We start from the raw sequence: 25,307 nt of genomic DNA, 5'->3' as shown, positions 1-25,307 counted from the left end.
TAGAGATCCACCCAGGCCCACAGGGAGCCTGGCCGGGCCGGCACTGGAACCCGTGTGTGTGCCGGGGGAAATAGGGTGGTGGGGGTGTCCACAGAGGGCAGTAAGTGGATAAGCTGAGGCTCTCAGGTTGTAACTAATGGAAGTAACCAACCTGACTTGCCTTAAGCTGAAAGGGACATTGGTTGTGAAGATGCAGGTCCAGGGCAGGACAACAAGAGATCTTTCAGAGGAGTCCTGATTCAGAAGTAGGGTCTTCGCAAGCTCTTCCGTCCCATGCCGGCCTCTGCCCATCTATGTCACCTCTTCTCTGTGCAGCCCTTCCTTGTCCCTTTGGCTGCTGGTAGAGGCTGCTTGCCCCACAGCCCTGCGGGTGGTGAGTTATAGGCTGGCTCTGGGTTCCAGTTCCAAATTCTCAGGGGAGAGACTCAGAGCCCCAGGGAATCCAGTGTAAGCTGCTACGGCCAGGGGCGTCACGTGTACCAATCCAGGGGCTGCGGCAGCCCCCGGAAGACTGTGTACAAACAGAGACCCCAAAGCTGTTAAGCTCAGTATGCCATGCTCTCCACCTCTCCTGGTTACATAGTTCTAGAGAACTTAATCATCTGACAGGAAGAAAATACACAGATTCCTATAATCCAAAGGATTTTAATGACAATAGCTAATATCTTTGAGCACTTACTCTATGCTGGTTACTTCGCTAAGTGATTCACGTGTATTCTCTTACTTAATTCTTGTGGCCCAGGGAGGTAGGTGCAGTTATTGTTTCCAATTTATAGACAAGAAAATGGAGGTGCGGAGAATTCTGGTTGAGCTTTCCTGTCCAGTTTGTGAGGCACAACACCTGTCTTAGGGCTCAAAGGAAGAGAAAGGCCACCCTCTTACCCAGCAGTGGGCTAACAAATGTTTACCAGCCAGCCCAGCAATCTGGGGGCGCCTGGGTGGCTCAGTAGGTGAAGCGTCCGACTCGATTCTGATTCACATCCTGATCTCAGGGTTGTGAGCTCAAGCCCTGGCAGCTGGGAGTTTGCTTGAGATTCTTTCCCTCTGCAGCCCCCACCCCCACCCTCAAATAAAAAACAAAACAAAACAAAACAATCAGCAATCTGGGGAAGAGGCTCTGATTTGTAGCATTTGCTGATTTCCAAGGTGTAAATACTCCCACCCTGGCTGATTTCAAGCTACCAACTTCCCAGAGCCAGTCTGAGGTGGCTTGTGTACGCACTGACTCTCACCCCTTCTGGGGGACAGGTGGGGCAGCATCCAGGAGCTGTGTGATTTAGAACAGTGGTTCTCAAAGGGTGGTCCCTGGCCCAGCTCATCAGCATCACCGAAAACTTGTGAGAAATGCAAATTCTCTGATCCCACCCCAGCGTGACTGAATGGGAAACCCTGGGGGTTGGGGGGGGGCGGCGGGAGGAGAAGTGCTTTGTGTCTTCACAGCTCTCCAGGGGCTTCTAATGCTTGCTCAAGTATGCGGACTGCTGGGGCCATGGGGTAATGTGCCCTTTTGCAAACCCAGCTTGTCCAAGTTTTTATTCTGCAGTTGGGAGAATGGGGCCCATTTCCCACTCCTTGGCAGATGGGCAAACTGAGGCCAGAGAGGTGAAGGTGTGCTGGAAAGTGTTGGGTCAGTGAAGTGGGTGAAGACGTCACTCTGCCAGTCTCAGTCTCCTCTCCCACAAGGGAGCGCCGGGGGGATCTTGGCAGAGTCCCTCAGCCCTGGCCCTCCACAGGTGTGTGAAGCGATGTGCCATGGACCCAAGGATGGGAAGGCTGAGCTCCGACTCCAGGCAAATGGCCAGGGCAGAGGGAAGGTAGGGAATCCAGGGTCATCCGGTGCTGACTCGTCTGAAGAGGGAGAAACCAGGAGAGCGGCTCATAGAAGCCTGAGAATCAGCAGTCACTGGCCCTGGCCCTTCGAGGCTGGTCCAGATCTGCAGTAAGTCCTGGCACTGAGGCAGGAGGGGCTGGACCAGCCTCCAGCTCCGGTCTCAGCAAGAAGACCCGAGAAGGCTCCTGGGGCAGGGGTGGGCGGGGAGCCCCGGGTCCAAGGCCCAGCAAGCTCTCTGTGGGACACATCTGCTGTCTGGTCGTCTCAACGACTTGCCTCAACCCCAATCCAGATTAACTATTAACCAAAGGCAAACAAATCGAGAGCCAAGTATCAGCAATGATGCAAATACCGGGTCAGCCCCGGGAGGCCTTGAAACACCTGGGCAATCAGCAACGGTGAGAACTGCTTGGCTCGGGGTGGGGACAGTGGTCAGGTGACGCCTCCTGAGCGCTGGGTCACGTGGGGGGAGGGGGGCTCCGTGTTTCTGACGGAGAACCAAAACACAAACAGAAACTGTGCTGTCACACTGAAGTCCGTAAGTCATGTGAGTTTTGCTCCCCGGAGTTTTAGTCACAGAGCCAAGATTCAGAGCAGGCATTACTCAGCAGAACCAGGCCCTGCTGGGGTGCTGGCCCGCTTTTGCTTTGGCCGGAAAGTCGGAATTCCAGTTACTCTCCTTTCAGAAAAGAAGCTGTGTATGAAAGGTTCCTCAAAGGCATCTGCTCTAGAATTTCTTTAGCAAAAATCCTGGCCCCAGCAGCAGCCTTCTCCTCCTGGGCTACTGTGTCTCCGTGGGGTCTCATCCGGGCTTGGCCTCCATGTGGGTCCCCAGGGAGAGGCAGGCTGCTGGGCCGGCCCTCCTTCCTTGCAACCCGGAGTGGCCCATGTGGGGGTGCTTCGGATATTGCTGGTTTAAACGCGAAGGGAAGGTTTGGGCTTTCCCGCAGACAAAGCATTTCTGCTCAGCAAAGGCTGAGCAAATGCCTGGTGGCGAGTTGAAGGTTTTAGGTAGCAGGGAGGTATGAGGTATTGGGAAGGAGGGCGCAATGGCCCACTCCATTCTCTTGCCCTCATTCTTCCAGGCTCTCACCCTTTGCAAAGCAACGGTTGATCACCTGGACTGCCACTGGGCCATGGTGTGGGCAATACCTAAGTGGGCAGCCAGGTCACAGCCCTCAAGGGGCTTACATTCTATTTAGGAAGCTAAAGCTATCACAGGCCAGCACAGTGAGCAGCAATAGGGAACAGCCAGCCATTTGCCAAAACTCAGAGCCCTGAAAAGTCTGGATGGTCCCTCTGCTGGACACACTACATCTGAATTCTAACCCTGCCCCTCCCTCGCAGCTGTGTGACCTTGGGCAAGTTGCTTAAACTCTCTGAGCCCCAGTCTACACATCTATAAAGTGGAGATTAAAATTCCCAACTCAAAGGGCTGTTGTGAAAAACAAAATAATGGTTGCAAAACAGCTGGTAAAATGCACTGCACACAGGAGGTACTTGATACATTTTAACAGTCCCCTTAATTCCATTTTGGACCAAGACGGGCTACAAAACATGAATCATTTATGTCTAGTCTCCAAACTTAGAACAGATTGGAGGCAATAAAGTGAAAGGAGGCTTAAAAAGAACAGGGAAAATGAACACTTGAAGGCCTGACAGTGAGGGAATATCTAGAAAGAGTATAAAAGCAGGTGAATAAACAAAATAGTGTCTGGGGACCATATAGTCTGGAAGCCAACAGCCACCTCCACCCTGCACCCTCCAGGGCTATCATATCCTAGGACAGACAGCAGAGTAGATGATCTTCACAATGAAACCATCTTCAATAGCTTCTAAGAAGCCAGGGATGAGGGGCGCCTGGGTGGCTCAGTCGGTTGCGTGTCTGCCTTCGGCTCAGGTCATGGTCCCAGGGTCCTGGGATCAGCGGGGGGGTCTGCTTCTCCCTCTCCTGCTCCCCCTGCTTGTGCTCTCTCTCTCTCTCTCAAATAAATAAATAAATCTTTTTGAAAAAAGAAGCCAGGGATGAGCATAATGTGTTTTAAAAATATTTTCATCCAAAATATTTAACATTTTTTAAAAAGCGTGGGGCACTGGTACATTTTCAGGTGTCCAGAAAAGCCACAATTTCCAAATGGTTGAATTAGCTGGGTTTTCACTCTACTTTTCATATATTTGTCCGAGATCTTAGAATCATGCTGAGCACATTATGGGGGCTTAACAGGCTCCTGTTTACTGATAAATCCATGCAGTGTTGGAATATGGTTTGCTTTGTTTGCCATTTTCAGCCATTTTATGCATTAACTGATTGAGATCCGTGACAAGCTCCATCTTCTCTTTGAAAAGACAATAACCATCTCCAGCCTCTCCTGACACCCCCACCAACCTGTCCTTCCTTTTATATTACAGATTTTAGTTAATGGCATCATCACCTCCCAGACAACAACAGTAAGAATGCTGTTCATGAAATTAGCAGGTAACTGCAGTCCCAGATCCTGCCTAAAGGGGGCGCTCAGCCACAGCCGCTGCGCGACCGCCCCAGGTGCGCTCTAACCCCCTAAGCTTCCAAATCTGAGGCCCTAGGATTTTCCTGGTTTCAGGACACCCCTGTAGGAGTGGGGGAGTCGAGTTCCTTTCCACCTGAGCCACGCAGAGGACTTGGAGGACAGGAACGTGGCCCCAAGCAGAGGGTACCCAGAACTTCACTGCTGGTCACTTCACCCCAGACAGGAATGTTCGCAGGACACTGAGCTGCTTGGCTTTGCTCCTCACATGTCCCGCCTCCGCCCAGCTCCTGACAGGTGGCCAACTCTGCTGGCGGCTGTCCAGAGCAGGAGGGACTTTGGTGGTGCACAGAGGGACCCACGGGCTCCCCTGCCCTGCTGGTCCTCCCAGCCTGGAGTCGGCCTCCCACCTTGTCCCTTGCCTTGTCTCTAGGGTCCCCCACAGTTTTCTATGTGATTTTTGACTTTTATGCTAATGCTTTTTTAAAGTGTAAAACAGGTGAAATTCTTCTGGGAATTAGCCATAAGTAAATAATATATCTTTATGTTTAAAAATTGCCACTTGGAGCAATCTTAGAATCTCTATTCCCTATTCCTTCTGAGCCCTGTCAGGGTCCTGGTCTGGATACACACTGTCTGGACTTTTCTTTCCTTCTCTGCAGAGGCACCCTGAGACCGGAAAGGTGAGCCTGGAGGGGAGAAGGGAGCGGGGTGGATTCTGGAGTTTGAATCTAGATGCCATTTACTAGCTGTGTGACCCTGAATGAGTTATTGAACATTAGGTTTCGTTAGCCTTATCTCTAAAATGGGCGCTGGAACTGCTCCTTGGCGTGTGAGGGTAACAAGAGAAGCCTCCCTGCCCCACCTGTACTTAGTAGTTTCTAGCGCATGGTAAGTTATCTGATCCTACTGTGGTCTGTTTCTTCTGTGAAGTCTTCCTTGATTATCCCAGCTGGGGTAGAGACAGTGCACTACCCACTTCAACCCTACTCCCCCCCCCCCCCCCCCCCCGTTTTCTTCACTAACAGAATCCCAGTTTTTATTTATGGGCATCAATGTGCCCAGCTAAGAAACTACATTTCCCAGACTCCTTTGCAGTTAGGGTGAGCGTGGGTCACACAGGTAGGCCCAGTGAGGTGTAAATGACCGTCGCTGGGAGGGGCTTCTGAGAAAGGGCTTTAAAATAGGCGGACTCAACTGTGCTCTTGTCCCTCACTGTTTCCCCTTTTCCTTGTCTGGAATGCGAATGTGATATCTGAAGTCACAGGGGCCCTGTCACATGACCACACAGCAGGATGGAAGACGGAAGTCATATCCTAAGTATGGCAGAGCAAGAAAGTCGAAGGAGCCTGGGATACTTGAAGGCATGGTCCTCCAGCCTTCAGGACTTATGTCACATAAGGGAAGAAAAATCCGGTTCTCTAAGATTCCTATTACACGTAGCCAGTGTAGTCCGTATGGATATGTGGGTTGACGGCTTGCCCTCTTCCCTGAGCTCCAGTCACACATATGGTCACAATTGTATTCAGGGAGATTCAGATCATAAGCAAAGGAGCCTAACAATCTAGACTTCTGGGGACCCCGTGTGAGGAATAGAAAGTTTTAGATTCCCAAAGGGTGTCTGCACCCCACAGCCGATGAGGTGGTGCACTCAGCCTCTCCATTGCCTGGGTCTTAGGGGAGGAACGCAAGGCAGGTGAGTGCAGGTGGCAAAGCCAACACGGTTTGCAGTCCTGCAGGATTTGTTACCTCACAGGCAGAATGATGGGGAATGGACCAGCAGAGGCTGGCAGACCTCCAACCCACCTTCGAGGTTTGGGAAAACCTAGTCCATTTTGTTTATAAGTGCACGGGTTCTAGACCCTGGAGAAGTATTGGGCAGTGTAACGATTTCTTCACATGTCCACATCCTGTATCCCCAAAGAGCTCAAGCTTGCAATGAAATCTAAAGGCATTTGCTGTGCACTGGCCCCGTGCAAGTTCCCGTGCTAAGTGCTGGGGGGGGGGGCGGGGGCGCAGGGATGAAAAAGACCCAGGCCTTGCCCTCAGGGAGTTGACAACCTAGCTGGGGGATGGCATGAGCATATACAATTCTCCTGGGAGTAGATGTGGAAAGGCAATCACAGAAGTAGAGAGGAGGGGAAATACACAGGAGGTGAGGTCCGAGGCCTCGAAGGGGAGCTGCCTCTGAGCTGGGCTTTGGAAGACCGGTGGCATTTCAACAAGGGGTGAGGTGGGGAGAGCTCGTCCAGCCTGAAGGAGCAGAGGGAACAGGACACAGCAAGGTCACCTGCATGGAATGATTCCAAAATGGTCACAGCCTATCGAGGCTATAGTGTTGGGAGCCAGAGGCAGTGAACCTTGGGTGCTGAGCATGGGAGATAAAGCTCTGATTGAGTCTGAAAATACAAACAATGGTGGCCAGCATGCACCGGGCGTGTAATAGGTACCAGCCGCCCTCTAAGTACCTTCTGTGAATTAACTCACAATAACCCTAGAAGGTGAGGGCTGCTGTTCTGCCCATTTTACAGGCCAGGAAACTAAGCTCTCCCCAAGGAAAGGTGTGTTGGCCCAAGGTCAAACCCCCGAGGAGAGCCTGGATTCAGCCCAGTTTGGTGCCAGGGTCTACTCACAGTGATTAAGCTATAGTCGGAAGGGGTCAAACCGTGGTGGGGCGGGGGTCTTAAACACCACCCTAAGGAGTGTGGTTTTCCCCGCACAGATCTGTGAACTACACGCGGGGGCTTCAGAATTATACTTGTGACTTTGATGCATCCCTCTGGGGGCTCTGTGAGGAAGGGCAGGTGGAGGGAGAGTCAAGGCAGAGGACCCATTAGGAGGCTGGAGTCCAAGGAATAGTTGAGGAGCTGGCCTGGGGCAGGGCCCAGGGGACAGACAGGTGGGGTTGGAGCATCTCTGCAGAGACAAGCCAGGGCCGGTGCGTGTGAAGCTCTGCGTGCATGTGATATTAACTCACTATTACCGAGGGAACAAGATGAAGGCTTTAAAGAGATGTCAAGGGAGGCGGAGGAGCCTGGGAGGAGAAAGGCTGTTCAGATTTTTTTGTTGTTTTAGAGGGAGAAAGAGAGAGCACAGGTGGGAGTGGGGGTGGGGAGGGGCAGAGGGTAGAGGGTAGAGGGAGAGAGAGAATCTCAAGCAGGCTCCATGCTCAGTGCAGAGCCCACCTCGGGGCTCGATCTCAAGACCCTGAGATCACAACCTGAGCCAAAATCAAGAATCGGATGCTTGACTGACTGAACATGAAGAATATCTTGTGATATGTGAAAATTACATGAAATCCAAATGTCAGTGTCCGTACATCCAATGTTACTGGGACACAGCCGCACGTGTCCATGTACGTCCGTCTGTACCTGCTTCCCCACCGTAATGGCAGTTGAGTGATACGAAAGAGGATCCAGGGCCTGCAAAGCCAAAAACAGTTACTCTCTGGTCCTGCACAGCAAAAGTTTGCTGATCTGACATAGACTCTCTCTGGAAAGCTGCATAAGAAGCAGACCACGGTGATTGCCTCTGGGGTGGGGGTGTCCAAAGGACAGAGTTGGAAAGGAGACTTCCTACAGTGGAAATTTTATACTTCTTGAATTTTGAATCATGTGACTATTTAACCTATCTTGAAGCTTAGTTTCAAAATTTAAAAGGGAAAAAGAGTGGACCCTGTTTCTAATCCTGCAAATGAGCCCTGGGTCTGGGGGAGGTCACAGGCCTCCAGCCAGGAGAGGTCGCAAGGTGAGCCTGGACCTGACCTCAGCCTTGCACACGCTAAACGACCCAGGACAGCTCTCCTTCCCTGCGGGTGAGGGGGTCCATGCTGCTTCTGTGCCCAGAGGCTCTGCCCCAGAAAGGGGCCAGAAGACTGGCTTCTGTCTCTCTGCCTGCTGGGGGCACGAGGGAAATGGCCAAGTACACCCAGACCGCGGCCTCCTCAGTAGCTGGGAAACAAGAAGAACAGACTGGGAATGTGGAGTGGTGAGAAGGACATGAGGAGTCTGAACGCTGGTCCCTACTCTTCCCTAGCCACCAACTGTCTCTGCGACCTCAGATAAGTCATTCTGCCTTTGGGGCCCAGCTCCATCCCTGTGGGCAGGCCTTGGACCAGAATGATAGTCATCCTACCGCCACTTTCCTGCCCCCTTTGCCACTAGGTAAATGACTGGGCTTTCCCTGAAGACCTCACAGAGGCCCTGGATGAAAAAGTGACAGCAAACCAGTCAAAACAATAGCCAGTCTCACCTAGATGGCCTCTAGGACATGTGGTTCTGTCACTCCATAGCTCTGTGAGCCTCACCACCTGCCCTGATACAAGCCCTTCAGGCAGGGAAGACAGGGGAACAGCCTTCAGTCACTGGCCAAGCAGTGGGGACAGCGCGGCCCTGAGTGATGGCCAATCCGGCAGAGTGTGGCAGGCAGGAAGCAGCTGAAGGGGTCGGTGGGCTTGGTGGAGGGCCCCTCTTGAGTAAATTCAGGCAGATGCATGAATAGCCCAGTGCTGGAAAGAGCTGTAGCAGCTGCATCCCCAGAGGGCTGGTCCCTAGGGAAGTCGTGGGCGGGGGGGCATCGTCAGTGGAGGTGTCAACCCCTGAGCAAGGCACATGGCTGCATCCTCCTGGCCCTCATGGTCAGGAATAGCGAGCCCAGAGGCCGGCCAGCATCCTCAGAGAGCACTGGGTGTAGATGGCCCATGGTTGCCCTTAGGGTCACCTCAAGCCTGGAAGCCTCTGTTCTCCCTCCTCCCTACAAGCCCCTATGCCTCGTTTATGACCCAGCTCAAAACCTTCCTTTTGAACACAGGAGCCAACTTGAAGGGGCTCAAGGTGGCCAAATTTGAGGCAATTTCAGCAGCGAAATAAATAATAATCAAAATAGACTATAACATAAATGAAAGACAAAATAAGAAATAATGGGTCTATACCGATATAGACAAGTATTTTTTTAAAGATTTTATTTATTTATTTATTCATTTATTTAAGAAAGATTGATTGCACGTGAGAGAGCACAAGTGGTGGGTGGCGGGGGCGGGAGGAAAGCAGAGGAAGAGGGAGAAGCAGACTCCCCACTGAGCAGGGAGCCCAGGACCCCAAGACCACGAACTGAGCTGAAGGCAGACACTTAACCCACTGAGCCACTAGACAGGTCCCTAGACAACTATTTGAATAAATAAATAAGGGAGAAGGGAAGCTCTTTTTTACAGCAAAATTCCAATTAATAGATGTCAGAAGGCACCATGGAAATAGAAAGCCACCCTTTGGCAAACACCCGCACTCACCATTGTTTTAAGCAGGAATCATCAGTGGAAACAAACATTCATGGGTGAAAATGTAATGAGAAACAGGATGTTTACATATCTCAGAGTATTTCCCCACAAGATGCTTGTTAATTGCAAAGGGGAAAATCGTACCTTGACAGTGGAAAAACCTAGCAGACACTGCCCTACCCAGGTGATCAGAGTCAACATAACGAGTCCTATGACATGGTGGCCTCAGGTACCGCCCAATGCAATGCGCTGGGAAGGGCACAGCATCTATGGTGTTCCCTTTCTTTCCTAAGATTTTATTTATTTTAAAGAGAGAGAGCACGCATGCATGAGCAGGGGGAGGGGCAAAGGGAGAGGGAGACGCAGGCTTCCCGCTGAGCAGGGAGCCCGATGTGGGGCTCGATTCCAGGACCCTGGGATCATGACCTGAGCCAAAGGCAGACGCTTAACCAACTGAGCCACCCAGGCGCCCGCTTGTGTGGTGTTCTCGTCAAAACACACAACCTGAGGAAACACCAGCCAAACCCATCACCTGCTCGCACCGCTGTCCCAGACAGGAGGAGCCTAAGGAAACATGACAGCTCCCTGCCGTGTGAGGGCCTGGATCAGCTCCTGGACCCGATGAAGGACATCAGTGAGGCAACTGATGAAATCTGAACGAGGTTTGGAGCTCATGTTCATTCCCACTTTGAGGACGGCGCTGTAAACTTGTAGGATGTCAACGTTTGGGGAAACTAGGTGAAAGCTATTCGGGAATTCTTTGTACTGTTTTTACAACCTTTATGTAAGTCTGAAATTATTTTGAAAAAACAAAACAAAAACCTTTCATCTTTTCTCCAACTTCCCCGGAGTAAGTCCTTCAGCTGTGTGTAGCCAGCTACTTCGCATGTGGTATTTCTAGTATTTGCTTACATGTCTGTCTCCCTCCAGCTAGAAGTCCTAGCAGAGCGAAGGTGTGTCGCTAATTTTCCTTTTGGCCTCATCTTATAAATCTTACTTGGATGGAAGCTGGCTGTCGGTCTTCCTCTTCAAGGAGCCCCCTACTCTGTCCCCCTTCCTTCACCCACTGTAAAAAGCACTGCTGTTCCTTCAGTTGCTTGGACCCGAATCCCAGGGGTCATCCTCGATGCCTCTCTTTTCCTCTCATCCCAGGACTGACAAGTCCTGTTGGGGTTCTCCAGAGTTATCACCACCCAGACCATTCCTCCCTCTCATTTCTCTGTGGAACATGAGCCTCATTTGCTAACTGATCCCCACCTACCCGACCCTCAAGTGCCTTTTCCACGAAGTGGCCCTGGGGATCTTTTGAAGGGGAAAGCCGGGTCTCACATCATTTCCCCCACTGGCTTCCCACTGCAATTACTGTGAAATCCACATACCAGCGTGTCCCATGAGGCCTTCCCTCCTTTGGCCTCTGCCTTCCATCTTTCCTCACCTTGAACCTCTCTGCTCTCACTCCCTCTGCCCCAGCCACCTGGCCCTGCCATCTCTCCAGCAGAAATGCCAAGTCCGTTTCCATCTCTGGGGTGTGGATCTTCCGCAGCTCTTCCCAGGACAGTCTTCTCCATGTTCAGGACTCAGCCTATGTGTCCCCTCATTTTAACTCGATTACCTCAGTAAAGACCCTATCTCCAAATAAGGCCACATTCTAGGGAACAGGACCTCAACATGTAACTTTTGGGGGAACACAGTTCAACCTGTAACAATCCCATCAACCTGTTTTATTTAGGTGCCTTATAACCATCTTAACTGTCTCGTTTATTTGTGGTCATTGTCTGTGTCTCCCCAACTATAACATAATCTACACGAGGGCAGGGATCTGCTCCAATTCCAGTCCTTCTCCCGCCCTACAGAGGGACACTAGCTCCTATTTCTATAGCAAGAATCAGGATACTTCCCTCAGGTTGCCTCAGGTGAGAGGAAAGACCTGCCCTCATTCGCTTTCTACAAATAGCCAATGTGCTTGCTCCACATTCATCACTTAGCTCAATGTCCAGCCGAAGATCTGTGGCATTCAGTCCTGGGTCCAGCCATGCATCTCAGAGCCCAGGAATACTCTACACATAGTCAATACTCAATAAACACTTGTCCAATGAATGAAGGCCACACAGTTTGGGCTTTGACCCAGGCTCCCTGCCCTTGAGCCAGGGCAGCATAACCTGATGGTTAAGGGTAGGGGCGGTGGGGCTAGACTGCTTGGATCTGTCCCTTAAGCTGAGACCTGGGCACATTACTTACCCACCCTGCCTCAGTTTCTCCATTTGTAAAATGGAGACAATTATAAAAGTACTTCCCATGTAAGTTGTATGAAATGAGATCATAGGTGGTGAACAGTGTCTGGTTAATAGGAAGTGCTCCATGCTGACCCAGGCCTCAGCTTTTAAGCCTGGTCTGAGGTCTGGGAAAATTCCTGGTGGCCAAAGGGACCAGAGCCCAAGGAGGTGTCTCTGGTCAACTGGGTATAGGGGCTCTAGGTTTCTGCTCAGTGACCCTCTTCAGAATCCCTGTTTACACTGGGGAGATTTTGACCCTAAAAGCCTTGGCCAGTTACTGGGTTGGGTGGGCCTTGGAATTTCACTGGTGTTTCTGGCTGATTGAGGAGAAGAAAAAGGAGGATGTAACTCCTCAGACTCTTTCTGAACTCCTCATGTGAGGTGTGCAGCTTCCAGCTGACTCAGCAGACCAGTTTCCTTGGAATCGGCCACTCTGGTTCGAATCTGTTCATGTCACAACAGACTCACAGTCGCCCTCAGAAAAGCTGACCACCACTCAACTTGCTTCCTGATTTAATACCTATATATAGCCATACTTACAGACTTTTCTATATATGTATGTACTTAGAAACCCACAAAGCTAAAAATACCCCCTCCCATACCCCATTTCTCTGTTTTCTGCAGTTCCTTATTCTTATTTTCAGCTCAGGAGGTTGGAAATTGCTGTCAGGATGGAGTGACCTCTAGCCGTGGGCGGCAGGGAGACCAGAGCGGGGCTCTGCTTAGGAGATGGGGGGATCCAGTCCCAGCTCCTCTAAAGTCAATGTGCTGTGATTATTCGGGATATCTTCTCCCTCACTAGGCCTCAGCGTCTCTCAGCTGAAGGAGGAACTGAACTTGATCTAAGGTGTTTTCTTGCTCTTCCAGTCATCGGCCAAGTGCAATGATACTCAGGGGAGCCACTAACACAGACACACCAGAACCACTGGTTGCTGTTCTTTCGTGCATTTAACAAGTATTTATTGAGCACTTACTGTGTGTCTGATAAAAAAACCTCTATCTTTAGGGAACCTACATTCCAGTTAGGGGAGAAAAATAATAAACAAAATAAATAAAGTATATAGTATGTTTGGTGGGCAGTGTCATGGAGAAAAATAAAGTAAAAAGGGGTGACAGAAAATGGGAGGGGGGTGCAATTTAAATGAAGGAGGTTAGGGAAGACCTCACTGAAAAGACGGTGTTTGCATAAGGATGGGGAGTGAAGCCTTTCCCAGGAGGTTGGGGATCCGGCAAGCAGACACCTGGGGTTGGAGGCGGAGTGTCCCAGGCAAAGTTGCAAATTCCAAGGCCTCAAGGTGGGAGTGCACTTGGTGTATTGGGGGCCACTGTGGCTGGGGTGGAGTGAGCAGGGAGGGAGGGAGGGCTAGGACCTCAGATGGAGAGGTAACACGGACCACCTACGGTTGGGATGGGGGGGTCACTGGAGGGGTTTGAGCTGAGGAGGGACCTCAGCTGACTTTTATCTTCCCAGGATAGCCTGGCTGCTGAGTTAGTTCGTAACAGACTGCAGGGTGCAGGGTGGAAGTAGAAAGACCACGAAGGAGACTATAGCAAACCAAACAAGGGCCCTTGGTGGCTCAAAGCAGGCTGGCAGGGGTGGAGAAGGGAAGAGGTGGCCAGAATCCCCATGTATGTGGGTCTGCTGAGGTTTGGGCATGAGTTTGTTAGAAATAGAAGCCAAGAGTGACTCCAAGGTTATTGGCTTGAGCAATGATGGAATTGCCATGAACTCACATGGAGCAGAGTGTGGGAGGAGGAAAGATCAGGAACTCAGTTTGGACCCACGTGAAGAGTGATGCCTATGAGACACCCCAGAGGGGGCGCTGAGTGGGCAGTTGACGTGAGTCTGGAGTTCTGCAGAGAGTCCGGGCTGCAGATCCACAGTTGAGAGTGGTCCCCAGGTACATATGTATGGTACATAAAGCCACAGGCCTGGATGAGGTCCCCGAGACAGTGTGGGAGGTCCACACGCTGAGCTCTGGGGCATGCCAACATTTAGAGATTGGGAGGTGAGAAGGAAGCACAAAGAGGACAGAGAAGAATCAGCCAGGGAAGCATGGCTAACCCCTCCCCAGGCTTCAGTTCTTTATCTGTAAAAGGGGGGCTCTCTGACCTCCCCTCCCACTCTGACGCCTGTGCGTATAAGATATGCGATGGAGGTGGGCCCAGATCATAGCAGAAAGCCCTTTCTAGGTCTCGTGTGGGATGCACGTGGGACCTAGTTTGCTGACTGAACTCCCTGGTGTAGGAGCATCTGTGGATGGCCTAATGCTTCTGGTCACCGGGAGGGGTGAGGAGTGGGGAGGCTCGCAGCCCTGCCCCAGCAAGCCTTCTGCAGGCCCCGCCTGGGGAAGAGAGAGAGGGCCAGTGCCAAGGGGTTCTCACCTGGGCTGGAGTGGCAGGAGCTGACTTTTTTTTTTTTTTAAGATTTTACTTATTTATTTGAGAGAGAGAGAGAGAGCTTGCACGAATGGGGGAAGGCTTAGAGAGAGAGGGAGAGAGAGAGAAGCAGACTCCCCGCTGAGCAGGGAGCCCGATGCAGAGCTCGATCCCAGGACCCTGAGATCACCACCTGAGCTGAAGGCAGACGCTTAACAGACTGAGCCACCCAGGCGCCCCAGGAGCTGGTTTATTCAGACACTGCTTTCCCCCTTCGGGCAAAAAGCAGCTTAACTTCTCTCCTGTAATAAAGGCCCACAGGGGAATAAGTGTTTGGGATATTAATCATGCACATGATTCTGAGCATTTCTACAGAAAAGGAGGAGGGTGGTCTCTGACTGTCTTCCTGCTACCCTCTTGGGAACTTGAAAAATAGTTCTTTTTTTTGCTCACTCACAGATGAAGGCCAAGTCAGTTTCTCCCCTCCTTGGGATTTCTAGATCCAACCTTGGGCCGATCAGAAGCGGCCTAGAAGCCGCTGTGGTGTCAGGCTGGCAGGATTCCAGGCCTCAGACGGTGCGGGCTCAGCCCTGCCAGAGTCCTTCCCTGAACGTCCCCGCCAGCCCACAGAGTGGTCCTCGGTGAGCCCACACTTCAGCCCAGCCAGGGAGCTCTTGGTTTACTGCCACCAGTTAGTCACTTCCATTGCACACTTACCGTGCTAGCATTTTACACATATTAACATATTTATATATAGAGAGAGAGTATATATATGTGTGTGTGTATGTATATAAACACATTGAATCCACAAGAATCCTACTGTAACACCTCATCATAACTAAATTCAGACACAACACAATAAGCTCCAATCTCCGCATCTTCTCTTTATCCTCACCATAATGAGACTCCAAGTTTTGTGCAATTGAGTTCTTGGAATGCCACTTACGGTGTTCTGGTTAGGTTTTGCAGTATTGTTGTTCCCTTTTATGCAGGAGAATACTGAGGCTTAGAGACATGAATTTACTTACCTGAAGCCACTCAGGAAGCTGGAGATTTGCACCCCGATGTCCTGACGCTGCAGCTCATGGACTTCATCTCCTCACCATAGGGGTCCCTTGGGCCTTTGTTGTCAACTTACTTGACAGGTGGGGACACTGCAGCCTGGAGGGGAGAAGTGCCTTGCCTCAGGTCACAAGGGCTCCAACAGTTGAGACCAGGCCCAGGGGTTCTCTCAGAGGCTGCCATCACTCATTTAATAGATATTCTGAATATACACCATGAGCATTCTGGGGAGACAGTGGGGAGGCTCTCCCCGGCACACAGCACCCCCAGCCTGGTGCCCCTGATGCTCAGTGGCCATGTGACACTCATCATGGGCAACACTGACACTCATCACAGGCTAGCAGAAACAGTGTCGTGTGGCTGGGAATGGCTTGGGGAGGCAAAAATGTGCCAGCAGGAATGCCACCCTTACGGGGTCTGAACCACATCCCTGAACCACATGCAGCATTGGACCTCCTGCCTCCCCGCTGCAGGCCCTTCCTCTCCCTTTCCACATGCTGGTATCCCTGGCACCTTTCGGGGCCAGGTCTGGTTCACTTGTCCTCCACTGGGAAGCCTCTCTGCAGAATCCAGACCTGCTTCCTCTCCTTAGCACTCAGTCTCCAGGCCTTTCTCTGTGGCTGGGTACTTGACTGTATTTGTGGCTGTCCCCCCAGGCAGTCAGAATGCCCCTCAAGGGCCAGGACCATGTTTGGCCGGGTCTTGTTCTACGTGCCCGCCCCGAGCACCCAGGCCGATGTGCTGTAACTTAACTTGCAGCATTACGTAGGAGCAAGACGGTGTTTCCAAGTGGGAATGACAAGAATTCAGAAGGGGTGGAGGCTCCTGGATGAAAGAGTTGGTATCCTGCTCCACTTTGCAACACAGGGAGAGATGATGCACGTAAAAACCCAAGAGGCATTTAGGAGGAGGAATGAACTCAAACAAAGGCATGGAGACAAATTCTGAAGAAGGGGACACAAGGACCACGCATGGGAGACAGCGAGTCTTCTCTCTGGCTGGACCCATAAAGGGAAAATGCAGAAACTGAGTTGGATCCGGACTGTGGAAGATAGGGACTGCCGGGGTAGACACTCCCTGCTGGCAGCAGGAGGCCTGGGGATGTGGACAGGGGTCCCCTCCCCAGATGGGGAGCCGTGGGAGCAGGGGGCTTTGTATGGTGCTTTGCAGTTTCCAAAGGGCATTTTACCTGAATTTTTGGCTCACACAATTTTTACTATGTCTTTTGGATATTATGATCATCCTCATTTTATGGATGGAGAAACAGGCTTGAAGCCACTTGCTCAAACTCACGATGCTAATACTCATCACCAGGGCTGGGCTCGTGTCCGAGGCTGGGAGGAGGGTGGACGGAATTGGTCATGGCGGTGTGACCGGGAGGAGCAGTGGTGGCAGTGGGGGTGGGGCGTACTGAAGAGATGCGCTCTGTAGAACTTAAGGTCAACTTCAAAGGACGAGGGGGCAGAAGGAGGGGGCAAAGACACTGCTGACACCTTGAGCTTGAGTAGGGGAGAAGGGGAGGGCTGGATTCCCTTTTCTAGCTGTACTGCACTCCTCCGAGTCAACCCAAGTCCTGACTCAGAGTACAGCAGAAGTGGGGGTGGGCCTATCAGAAACCAGGTCATAGAAATTGAAGATATCCCACAGGGCCTGCCAATATATATTGTATTGTAATATATTGTGTCATATCATACATTATCTATCAGGTGAAACGGCAAAAGAAAGAAGCTCTAGCTTTGACTTTGGACTCAAAGGTGAGCCCAGGTCCCTACTGTCTCTGCACGCTGAGGCCCCAGCGGGGAGCACACAGATACATCCCTTCCTACCAGGGACCTTGTGGAGACATGAGGAAGTGTGTTTTTGTGCAGAAACGACTCTGAGTTCACAAAGTCTGTTTGCCTTTCCTCCTGGGCTCAAAGCTACCTTCACTTCCGGCTCTTGCCCCTCCCCATGGCCACTGAGTTCTGGTCCATGGATCATGGGCAGGGGGAGGTGGCCATCCCCGGGTCTGGCTCATGATTGCTTCCCGTGTGATTCTTTGCCTTTGCTTCCCTCTGCCAGTAGGACGTCATTGCCTAGGGTACCATGGAAGCTCTGAATCAAGAGGGGAGCATCTCCTCGCCAAGGCTCCTGAATGACAGGGTCCCTTCCCTCCAGTTCAGGATCACCTGCCCTGCACAGTTAACTAAGACTTTATTATGGCAAGACACTGAAAATCTGGACATTATCTTACCTAATGGAGCATGGAGAAGTTTTTTGAGAACCACAAGACGTTGTAGGATTGTAAACTATTTTCTCCTGTTCGTATTTTAAAATCCAAGACTTTCTAGCCTGGGGAAAGCCATTTGGAAGGGCAAGTTTGGGTTGCCCTAGGACCAAGGAGAGTTCCCCTCACAGCAGGGCCCCGGGCCCCTCTGATGTGACTGCACTGACTGTAAGAAATCAACTCTCTCTCTCTTAGCACATCTGAGCCACTGAGGCTAGGGACCACTCAGGAAAAAGTCCCTCCCTCATTGTGCAGATGAGGTCACAGAGAGAAAGAGACCTGCCCAAGGTCACATGCCCCTCCCCTGGTGCCGTGTGCGCACCCACAACACTCATCACTGTCGTGGTGGACAAATTCCTGTGGTCAGTTACAGTGATGGCCCCAGGCCAGTATGCCTCTGTCCCCACACCCTTGTGCAGTCCCTGCTCAGCTCGGCTCTGGGCTTGACCATTTGATATGCTTTGGCCCATGGAACATCAGCCAATGTGACGCCAGAGAAGGCTCGAAGAGCACATGAGCACTGAGGCATGCTCTCTCTTGCTGCTGGGGCCACCCCCACCCCCCACCACATCTACTGTCAGAAGTCTGGGCTACTGGACGAGGAGACCACAAGCAACAAAGACAAGTCTTCATGCTGGTTCCTCTGGACCAGTGGTCCTCAGCCAGAGGGCAATTCTGTCCCCCAGAGAACACTGGCCAGTGTCTGGAGATATTTTTAGTTGTCCTAATTGTATATGATGGGGGCGGGGGCTGATGGAATCTAGTGGGTAGAGGCTAAGGATGTTGCTAAACATCTTATAGTACACATGACAGAACCCACAACAAAGTACTCTCTGGTCCCAAATGTCAATAGTGCTATGGTTTCGAAAGCCTACCCTCAAGCAGCCAACCCTCAGCTGATGGCCTAGCTGGCTGCAGCCCCATTAGTGAGACCAGCAGAAGAATGGCCCCACTGATCACAGCCTAAGTCACTAACCCACAGAACTGTGAGCAAAAAGATAGTGGTTGTTTTAAGTCATTACATTTTGGGGTAAATTTTTATGCAGCAAAGGTTGCTACAGGACATTTGGTTAATGGTGGTCGCTTGCTATGGATTTGCACGTATTCTCTTTGTGACACAGAATGCAAAAGTGGCTGGGTCCTCATGCAAGGATATTTACCCAGTTTGATGCCATTTATTAGCCTCGCACCACACACACACATCTCTGTCATGGGCTAGCTGCTGTACTAAGTAGTCTGTATGTATTCATTTAATCTTTATAACAACTCCACGAGATACTGCCTCCATGTACAAAAGAGCAGCTGAGGCTTGGGGTGATTAATCTGCCTATGGTCACATGGTCGGCAAGTGGAGCCAGATTTGGACGTCTGGCCCTTGACCACCAGTCCGTGCTGTCTCCTGTCAGTGACTCTATTTCTTGGCTTCACCGTGTCCTCAGTCCCCCTGTGGCCCAGCTGCCCCCTCCCCTGCCCCTAGACCGCAGCTCACGGGGATGGTTGGCCACGGCTGTCCCCACAAGGCCACAGGTGTGTCTCTTGTGACACACTATGCCTTGAAACAGGACACTCCAAGGGGGTGAGTGTGAGCCACGGTTCCTGGGGTCAGAATCCAATTTCAGAACCTAGCTCCGATATTTATTCGCTGTGGGATCTTGAGTGCTTTCCTTAACTTCTCTGAGTCCCAGTTTCCTTCCTGACAAAATGGGGCCACATCATCGGTATACAATAATCAGCGATGTGCGGGACACAGCTCTAGACACTGATGATACCAAGTCAACCAGCCAAGTGCATGAGGTCCCTGTCCTCCGGGAACTCTCGGTATAAAGGGGAAGGAGAATCAACTGATGACTGTGAGCGCATTTGAAACGTGTCTGTCTCATGGAGGAAATGCTCGGTAGGTATTAGCAGAGCCTTCATTTCAAGCTGGAAGTGATGGATTTCTTTTCTTTTTTCTTCTCTTTCTTTCTTTTCTTCCTCCCTCCCTTCCTTCCTTTCTTTCCTTTCTTTCTTTTCCTCCTTCCTCCCTTCCTCCTTCCCTTCCTCCCTCCCTTTCTTTCCTTCTTTCTTTCTTTTTTAAGTGAGAGAGAGAGAGAGCACGCAAGCAGGGAAGGAGCAGAGAGAGAGGGAGAGAGAATCTTAAGCAGGCTCCAGCCTGCTTAAGCCCAACAGGGGGCTTAATCTCTCGATCCTGAGATCATGACCTGACCTGATATCAAGAGTCAGATGCTTAACTGACTGAGCCACCCAGGAGCCCCTGAAAGTGGTGGATTTCTAAGGCCATGGCTGCGACCTTGCTTTCCCACTGGGAGGACCTCTGGGAAACAAAAAGGAGCTTTTCTTCAGGAAAAGAATGAGACACCCTGGCACTTCAGCATTTCCCTTGCACTCCCTGGCCGCAGCTGTGTCCCTCCTGCTGCTACACTGCGGTGGTCACCGGCCCAGCCCCCACAGCTGGATGCTGGGGTGCAAGAGAAGAGAAGGTGCTTACCTTCTCCAGGTCCCAGTCTCCCAGCTGTCCAGTGCAGCTGAATAGTGACCCTCTGTCAGGAGGTCACGGTAAAGACTGAGTGAGTTAGAGTCAAGAACAGCACATTGCAGGCGTTAAGTGGTGGGAAAGCACTAGCCGGTCAGGCTCATTCTGCCTCGACAACCCTCCTGCGCCCCTCCCAATGCGGGCTCTCTGAATTCTAGAAATCCTGGCGGGCAGAGGACTCACATGTTCCCAGCTGTTACCGAATCTCTCAAGCTGACGGTCACCTACTGCACTCACTCCCCCTTCAGGGACTCATCACCTTGTTCTTTATGATTGTTATTGAGAACAAAGAGTATGTATGATTATTGTACAAAAACTGAAATATACAGATAAGCAAGAAGAAATGAAAAGCACTTCACATCCCACCATTCACATAGAACTGTGGTTAACATTTTAGGGTCTCTCTTTCTCTCCAGCCTTTTTCTCATCCAATGTATTTGTTTAAATAAATATGTGTCTGTAGTGAGGCCAGAGGGTCAGCATCCTCAGCCTCAGGCTCTCCTTCGAGGCCCCCGTTGTTGGGTGGGACACTGGGGCCCTGTTGATGGCTCTAGCCCAGGACCCAGGCAGATGGGGGACAGGACCTCTCTGCTTGATGCCAGCATGCTCCCCGCCCCCAGAGGAGCCCGGAGCCGCCTTCTCCCAGTTCTGCACAGAATGCCCCATCTTCCATGGTGGCAACTTTCTGTGTGGGACAATTGTGTCAGAAGGAAAACCCGCCCACCAGAAGTCCCTTGGGAATGAATCGGGCCTTTATGTGAAAAAGCTGCTCCCAGCACACCCTTCTAACCCGCTCTGGAAGCTGACCGTGCCATTGCTAATAACCGAGATACTGAGCGGATGGGGTGGGGGCCTGCAGAAGGCCCGCGGCTTAGCAACAGCGGGACCGCTTCCTGGCAGATGCGAGGGCGACATTTCTCCAGGGTTTCTCGACTCCTCCCAAACCTCAGGGATGGAGTTTGCTTTCACTGTCTACTGTGGAATGTCTCGGAAATCTTAAAAACCATAATGGCTATCATTTATTGAGCATATATTCCGTGCTGGGCCTTTTACTGAAATTATGTTGAGTCCTCACCTCAGTTTTGCAAGGGAGATAAGGAAACTGAGGCTGAGGCTTGACCCAGGTCTTGCCACCAGTAAGACTCCAGAGAGATTTAAACCCGGTAATCGAACTCTCAAGCCCATGCTCTTGATTTCCCTATAAAAATTAATGTTGATTTTATTCATGTGACCAATGTCCATCGTGAAAAATCCAACAGGGCTAAAAGACACAGCAGAAGCCAGCCCGACCTTCTCTGCTCCCCAGAGGCCAACACTTCCGGCTCAGCAGCAGCTTGTTTTTCCTGCTCTTAACTCCAGACTTCAAAATAGTCACCTGAATTCTATTGCTTAGATATTATTTTTGAGAATAAGTCATCCCCAAACCTCTTTCCCATTTCTTAGTTTCTTCTATTTAAAGCAATTTCCCCCAATTCCTTTAGTGGATCTGTCAGAAGCCTGGTGATCATTTTCCCACCACTCACCCGTGTCGAGTGTCAGTCCCACCCCCCCCAATCTCCGTGGCCCCAGAAACCTCCCCTCCCCAGGCTGGCTCCTCACTGTTGGCCCTGAGACTTCCCTCTGACTTTCCTTCACGGGAGTCCCTGTTCCTGGAGGCCATGGCTTTCTCTTTCACGAGACCGGTTTCGGAGTCCTCCATGCCTGAAAAGGTTTTTACTGATTTCCCCTTCACGTTGGATTGATTTGGCTGAGCACAAGATTCCGGGTTGAAAATCATTTTCCTTCAGAATTTTGAAGGTATCGCTCCATTATTTCCTACTTGGTGTTTCTGGAGAGAAGTCTGGTGCCCTTGTCATCCCTCGTCCTTTGTCTATTAAGTTTTCCTCTTTCTGGGGCTTTCCAGGTGTTCATTTTATGCTTTGTGTTCTAAAATTTGATATCGATGGGCACTGGCCTGGACTGTTTTTGGCGCATCACACTGGGAACCTTCTAATGAATTTTTTTTTTTTTTAAAGATTTTATTTATTTGTCAGAGAGAGAGAGAGAGAAAGAGAGAGCACAAGCAGAGGGAGCAGCAGAGGGAGAAGCAGGCTCCCCGCTGAGCAGGTAGCCCGATGCGGGACTCGATCCCAGGACCCTGGGATCATGACCTGAGCTGAAGGCAGACGCTTAACGACTGAGCCACCCAGGCGCCCCTCTAATGAATTTTTAACCTTACTTACTGTGTTTTAAATTTCCAAGAACTCTTTCTTCTCCAACTGCTCCTTTCTCATGGAATTCTGTTTCTAGGCCCTATTTTCCTGAGGTTACTAATTTCTAAGTTGGTTTTTTCTTTAAATTTCAGGTTCTTGTGCTTGCTGTATGCTGCCTGTCTCCTCGGGGATCCCTCCCACTTCCCCTGTTTTTTTTGACCTCTCTCTTTCATTTCAAATGTCTGGTGACCCGTCATATTTAAGAGAAAGACAGGGTTATAGTCCAGCTGACTTCATAGTAGGGTGACCAGATAGCTAGAGGCTGTTTTACTGGGAGTCCTCAAATAACATTTTACAAGGGTCTTTTCCAAGGAGTAGAGGGTGGGGGTGAGGAAGAAGCTCAGTCTACCCAGAGAAGAATATTCCAACCAACTGTCTGGAAGGGAAGAGACACCTAGCTAGCTGCTGGTGTTCTGGGAGCAGGTGGGGAATCTGAGGGCCCATCATTTATTTGCAGTTTTTAATTAATCTTCCAGTTTTCAAGCTCCTATCTCACTGTCACCCTCGGCTGTGACAAGTGTCCTAGAGTCCAGAGCACCTTCACTTCAGCTGCTCCAGATAATAACTTCTGGTCTTTCCCAGGGAAAAAGAGAGTTGGCAGGGGCTTCCTGTCTCCTAGCCCTGGGCCTTGTTCCTGCCTTCTGTGGTACCTGGCACCTTTCAGCGCCCAAACTTTGAAGGCCTTCTGGGGCTCCTTGGTCACGTCTCATCATTCGCCTCTCCTGCATGCATGTGGACTGTGACTTTCTCGGCTTTACTCGGTCAGAGACTGCTCCTCTCCCCACCTGCCCAACTAAAACATGTTTGGATGTCTTCCCTCCCCAGTGGTCTTCTCTCTTCTCTTCATTCTGGCTTAATGCCTTTGTCATTCTACTGTTAGTGGTTGTTTGGGGAAAGGGGCGAGTGAAGTGGGATTTAGAAGGCTGTATTAGTTATCGATTGTTGAATAACAAATCACCCCAAAATGTAGGGGCTTAAAACAATAATTTACCATTTTTCACGCTTCTGAGGATTGACTGGGTGCTTCCTCAGCTGGTTTTACCTGGCCTCACCCATGCAGCTACATTCAGCTAGTTGACTGCGCTGGAAAATACAAGTTGGCCTTGTTCCTATGTCTGGTGGTTGGTGCTGGCCATTGGCTGGGGAGCCTCAGTTCTCCTCACTGGTCCTCTGTCCTCCGAGAAGCTAGACTAGTTTCCTTAAGGAGTGATCTCAGGGTAGTGTTCCAAAAGGTTAAAGGCCTCGATTTCCTTCTCTATAAAATGTGGTCTTGAGTATAATAAATGAATTAAGAACTATAAAATCCATACTTAGCACAATGTTTGACACAAAGTAAGTGTTCACTAATAATAGTAACTGGTTTTTCTGGGAAAATATCACATCTCCAATAATGTAACCACTAGAAATGGAATTTGAGAAATAGAGACTAATCTAAGTCCGGGCTCTTTACAGAAATATCTTGCAGGGCTATTGTGAGGATCTAACACATTCAAACAGATAAAGCATCTAGAAGAATGCCTGCCACATCACACACATTCGATAAGTGTTTTGCGTGCATCCCTGCTTTCCTAGGTGGAGGCACCAAGCCTAGCCAGGCTCTGACAGGACCATTGTGATGAATGCCACTACCAGGTATGGGGGAGGTGGCTCCATACAGTGGGGACAGGGCTAAAAGTCCCTGTGGCTGCTCTTTAGGGTTTAGGGTTTAGGCAGCCAGCTCACATGTGTGCTTATCTCTACAGCTCTAATTCTTTTTTTTTTTTTTTTTTACAGCTCTAATTCTTAACCTGGGTTCCATGGGTGAGCCTCAAAGGACCAGGAATCACCTGATATTGCACATAATACACCAGTTGTGGATGCATTTTTCTGGAGCTGAAGTCCACAGTTTGGGTTAGATTCTCAGAGAGATCACGAATCCCCCACATATTGAACATCTGAGCTCTAGAGACTCTCCCATCCTTCCAAATGTATGTGCTTCTAATGGGGTCTGGGGTGAGAAATAAAATTATCATGTTAGCATTATGATTAAATTAGGAGGCGACAGGACCCGAAAAAGCCAGCTGGGCTCTCCTGTTGGAGACAGGGGTGAGCTTCACAGTGAATGACACTGGAGACCTCATTTCTGCTGCCCAGTAGTCTGCTCTTGCCCCCTGGCTGCCCTTCGGCTGTTTGTGAAGTATGGGTGGCCAGGGAAGTGGCCACCAGTGAAGTGAGCGGGTATTCACCTCGTCCACGTGAACATTGCCAATGTTGGCAGGTGCCCAGCGGGAATGCTCCAGCCTAACCTCGGGGTTTGGGTGCCTCAGAGAAATCCCTTATTCTGCATCCAGGAGCAGACAGAGAAGGGTCAGCCTTGTCTGGCTACTCAAAGTGACATCTGTCCAAGGAGGTCACCTGCTATTCCTTGACAGATGCTTTCTTGTTCCAGTTCTTCTACAGTCACGTTTATGCCCATGAGAGTCAATTTTTAAGGAGAGGGCTTTTCTCACCAACTATTGTATAGTTTTTAAGGGAAGAAAGCAAATCCCAGCAGAACTGCAACATCTCAGCTAATTCTTTCTCCCTCTGAAGTTTAATTCTAGACCAACTTCCTCTTTTGTGATTCAAAGGCAGAAAGAAGAGGGTTCACCTAAACTCTGGGCAATATTTTCCAGCAGACCCATTCCTGGGGATGGCTGTGCCACACCCTTGGAGGGAGGGTCAGAGAGTGACCTGGAGCCTGACTCTCACATCCTTGGAAATTTGGTGGCAAGCAGCAAGAGATTTCTGGAGCCCATCATGCCCACTGTGAGGTCCATGCAAACCCACCACAGGGCACCATCTTTCCCTAAGGTGGAAGGCTGTCTCCCCACCCCACGCCTCACCCACCCTCATCACTGATCAGTGCTGACCCTCTAGTGGGGGCCTGGGGAGGTAGCCAGGCCCAGGGCAGCTG

The 25,307-nt window shown here is 50.7% G+C and overlaps 1 long non-coding RNA gene across 1 annotated transcript in view; it reads right to left on the bottom strand.

The window, feature by feature from the left end:
• LOC118546797 (uncharacterized) overlaps window positions 1–25,307 on the bottom strand; it is an 89,313-nt gene that overhangs the window by 15,435 nt on the left and 48,571 nt on the right. The window contains exon 4 of the long non-coding RNA XR_013449872.1: window positions 15,288–15,420. This is a non-coding gene — a long non-coding RNA (uncharacterized LOC118546797). The remainder of the gene's footprint in view (window positions 1–15,287; window positions 15,421–25,307) is intronic.

This window comes from Halichoerus grypus, chromosome 7 (genome assembly GCF_964656455.1).
Source record: "Halichoerus grypus chromosome 7, mHalGry1.hap1.1, whole genome shotgun sequence".
NCBI lineage: Eukaryota > Metazoa > Chordata > Mammalia > Carnivora > Phocidae > Halichoerus > Halichoerus grypus.
This window is presented reverse-complemented; position numbering and strand designations above follow the sequence as displayed.